The sequence below is a fragment of the Triticum aestivum genome, chromosome 4B, assembly GCF_018294505.1.
Source record: "Triticum aestivum cultivar Chinese Spring chromosome 4B, IWGSC CS RefSeq v2.1, whole genome shotgun sequence".
In the NCBI taxonomy this organism is placed as follows: domain Eukaryota; kingdom Viridiplantae; phylum Streptophyta; class Magnoliopsida; order Poales; family Poaceae; genus Triticum; species Triticum aestivum.
This window is the reverse complement of record NC_057804.1, coordinates 8,719,390-8,723,897: the sequence shown is the minus strand read 5'-3', so window position 1 is coordinate 8,723,897 and position 4,508 is coordinate 8,719,390. Positions and strand designations below refer to the sequence as shown.

General features: G+C 43.3%; 1 long non-coding RNA gene across 1 annotated transcript in view; it reads right to left on the bottom strand.

Moving 5' to 3' along the window:
• Nucleotides 1–3,064: 3,064 nt before the first annotated feature.
• Nucleotides 3,065–4,508, bottom strand: part of LOC123094186 (uncharacterized) — a 1,809-nt gene continuing 365 nt past the window's right edge. Inside the window, exons 2-3 of the long non-coding RNA XR_006445765.1 lie at nucleotides 3,546–3,617; nucleotides 3,065–3,171 (exon numbers count right to left, since the gene is read on the bottom strand). This is a non-coding gene — a long non-coding RNA (uncharacterized lncRNA). The remainder of the gene's footprint in view (nucleotides 3,172–3,545; nucleotides 3,618–4,508) is intronic.

The following is a 4,508-nucleotide window of genomic DNA, read 5'->3' as shown; positions in this document are numbered from 1 at the left end:
CCGCGCCGCGTCCTTCGGGGTTGCGCCCGAAACGGGCACCGCCCCGCAAACCCCCCACGCCCGCATGCCCGTTTGGCCCTCTGGGCCGATGACATGGGGGCCCCACCCCCACAGAACGGTTTAAAAATAAAAGAAAATGAAAAATTAAATAAAACTAATTAACTAATTAATTAATTAATTAATTAATTAAGTAATTAATTAATCTAATTAATTCTGATTAATTAGCACTAATCGCTAATTAACCTAATTAACTAATGTTAATTAACTCTGATTAGGTTAATTAGATATTAGAGAATGACATGCGGGACCCACCTGTCAGGTTTGACTCAGTCAACCCTGTTGACTGCTGACGTCAGCATGACATCATGCTGACGTCATAAATACATTTTTTCGAATTAATTAAATAAATAATTAAATTCCAAAATTAATAAAATCTTTTAAAAATCATATCTTTTAATCCGTAATCCGGATTAAAATATTTTCAACATGAAAGTTGCTCAGAACGACGAGACGATTCCGGATACGCAGTCCGTTCGTCCGCCACACGCCTCTAACCTATCGAACCCGCAACTTTCCCCCTCCGGCTCCTCTGCCCGAAAACACGAAACACCGGGAATACTTTCCCGGATGTTTTCCCCCCTTCACCGGTATCACCTACTACCGCGTTAGGGCACACCGAACACCGCGTATTGCCTTGTTATATTTTGTGATGCTTTGTTTGCTCTGTATTCATTATTTCTTCCCCCTCTTCTCTCCGGTAGACTACGAGACCGACGCTGCTGCTGACCAATCAGGCAAGCCCCCCCCTTGATCACCAGATATCGCCTATTCTACTCTATATTGCTTGCATTAGAGTAGTGTAGCATGTTACTGCTTTCCATTGATCCTATTCTGATGCATAGCCTGACATTGTTGCTACACCTGTTGATACCTTACCTGCAATCCTAAATGCTTAGTATAGGATGCTAGTTTATCATCATTGGCCCTACATTCTTGTCAGTCTGCCTTGCTATACTATCGGGCCGTGATCACCTGGGAGGTGATCACGGGTATATACTATACATACATACATACTATACAGATGATGACTAAAGTCGGGTCAGCTCGAAGAGTACCCGCGAGTGATTCACGGATTGGGGGCTGAAAGGACCTTTGTCCCGACGGCCCTCTGTGTGGATCTTTTGTGGCGGAGCGACAGGGCAGGTTGAGACCGCCTAGGAGAGAGGTGGGCCTGGCCCTGTTCGGCGTTCGCGGACACTTAACACGCCTAACGAGATCTTGGTATTTGATCTGAGTCTGGCTACGAGCCTATACGCACTAACCATCTACGTGGGAGTAGTTATGGGTATCCCGACGTCGTGGTATCAGCCGAAGCACTTCAGACGTCAGCGACGGAGCGGCGCGCGCCGGATTGGACTGGAACGCCTACTAGGCTAGGTCTGCTTCCGGCCGCCCTCGCAACGTGCAGGTGTGCTCAGGGCGATGGGCCCAGACCCCTGCGCGCTTAGGTTTAGACCGGCGTGCTGGCCTCTCTGTTTTGCCTAGGTGGGGCTGCGACGTGTTGATCTTTCGAGGCCGGGCATGACCCAGGAAAGTGTGTCCGGCCAAATGGGATCGAGCGTGTTAGGCTATGTGGTGCACCCCTGCAGGGAAGTTAATCTATTCGAATAGCCGTGATCTTCGGTAACAGGACGACTTGGAGTTGTACCTTGACCTTATGACAACTAGAACCGGATACTTAAAAAAAAACACCCTTCCAAGTGCCAGATACAACCGGTGGTCGCTCTACCTCAGGGATATGAGGAGGGGATCGCCGGGTAGGATTATGCTATGAGATGTTATTGGGAGATGCTACTTGGAGGACTTCAATCTACTCTCTTATACTTGATGCAAGACGAAGGTGACCAGAAGCGTAGTCTTCGACAGGACTAGCTACCCCCCTCTTATTCTGGCATTCTGCAGTTCAGTCCACTGATATGGCCTCCTTACACATATACCCATGCATATGTAGTGTAGTTCCTTGCTTGCGAGTACTTTGGATGAGTACTCACGGTTGCTTTCTCCCCCCTTTTCCCCCTTTCCTTTCTTTCTGGTTGTCGCAACCAGATGCTGGAGTCCAGGAGCCAGACGCCACCGTCGACGACGACCCCTACTACACCGGAGGTGCCTACTACTACGTGCTGCCCGCTGATGACGACCAGGAGTGACCTAGGAGGATCCCAGGCAGGAGGCCTGCGCCTCTTTCGATCTGTATCCCAGTTTGTGCTAGCCTTCTTAAGGCAAACTTGTTTAACTTATGTCTGTACTCAGATATTGTTGCTTCCGCTGACTCGTCTATGATCGAGCATTTGTATTCGAGCCCTCGAGGCCCCTGGCTTGTATTATGATGCTTGTATGACTTATTTTATTTGTAGAGTTGTGTTGTGATATCTTCCCGTGAGTCCCTGATCTTGATCGTACACATTTGCGTGCATGATTAGTGTACGATTGAATCGGGGGCGTCACAATGTGTTTCCAAACGCGCCCACTTAAGCTCAACACACGTTGAGCATTGCCTATATATTGGAAGATACATATACCCCACTATGCCAGGGATAACATGGGGCTATGATTTTTTGATTTCGATCACTAGTACTTAGGGCTCAAGGCATCAATCTGTTCCTCCAGCTACATAAGAAGAAGAAGAAGAATGTGTCAATGATTAATACATGTTTGTAATGCACGATAATACCCAATTCACATGGTTTCACCAAATCAACTATGTTGAAAGGTGGTCAATATCATATTACTACACTTGGCAATTTGTGGGAAACAAAGAAACTCCATTGCTTAGAGCTATCCCATACGTACACGGCCGTGTGATGATAACATTAAGAACAGAAACATTTGACAACCAAATAGGACTTTCAGAGACATCAAATTAAATGCTCCAATGTGCTCCAGAAACGAAACGGTTCTTTCAGTATAAATTTTTAATACAACAAGAATACATTCAATGTAATTTTTTTGATTATCAATAAACTACATCCAGTATATTTATTGTGGTAGAAGTGAGAAGTTTGGTGTAAAATAGGAAACATAGGGAAATAAGGGACTACCTGCAGTATGGTCAGGAACATGTTCCGCACATCATAGAACTCATTCATAACAGGAGCCAATGCCATGAGGTACCTAGGTTAAAGCAAATATACAACCTTATTAAATTCTAAGCGAACTGAACTAAAATTGTTCAGAAATTGTAAACCTCTATTTGAAGAAAAAAATCTAGCCATCTCGGACTTAGTCATGCTATAAATGAAGGCCTGGAGCTCAATAGATACATGAGAGTAATGGAAGAGGTATATTTAGGAAATGAACCGAGATCTACCACCACGTTGTTGCAGATGAAATGAAGACTAGCTAGCAGGTTAGTTCTGGGAATATTAGATTGTACGAGCTAAATATAGTACCATAAAATAGGACAGGTTTACATATAGAATGTGAACAATAAAGAGTGTGGATAATAATTATTGTGCAACATGTATAATAAGATACTGGCTACTAACCCTTCTTTGGTTTTTGCATGATTGAACCGACGGAAGTGCATGCATGAGACGCTCACTTTGTTAGCACCAACACTGACATATGCAAAAAAGAGCAAGCTCGGGAAATTAGAAATTTAGCATACTAATTAAATAATATTGCGCATGTCGATACACATAAGCATACTTGTGTTACTATAATAATATTCTCAAGGAGGCATTCGAACAAATGGTTGTCAACACAATAGATTGTTTGGTAAACCAAAAAAATAAATGGCATTGGCATTCCATGTGATAGAGAATAAATAGTACCAAAGATATTTACAAAACAACAAGTTTCACTTGCCGAGACATAACATTGACACAAATATCGTTAATTCCCTTACACGAAACACAACCAAATTCGACTCTTCTAATTACGCCTATACGACAAGCACGAACGATACAAGCCACATGCCCATGACGTACACACCCTGTGCTAGTGTATCCAAATAGAAACAGCATTTAATGCAGTGAAGAAACCAAGAATTAACATTGGCGGCACGTAGAATAACATATTATTAATACAAGAAATGTCTGCCGAAAGATAAAGTTTTCCTTGATGAGCTATAGCACTCCTATTGGCAGGAATACCGAAAGTTCCATTAAGAAAAGACAACTAAACTCAGCTCTTCTACTTATGCGCATATGACAGCCCCAAACAACACCAAGACAACTATCCGATCAGAAATATGGATAAACCAAAATAACTACCATTGGCATTAGCATTACACATAGCAGCAAATCATCAATACCGGGAACGCTAGCAAGATGACAAAGTGTTCCTCGCCGAGCCATAACATTGTTCTTGCATGAATACTAGCACTTCCGTTACATGAGACACAACTATGGCCACATGGCATCGCAAAACAAAACAAACGGCATACACTTGAATAAAACATCTGAATCGCACGACATGAACAAAACTGATAAACAAAGATACAATTA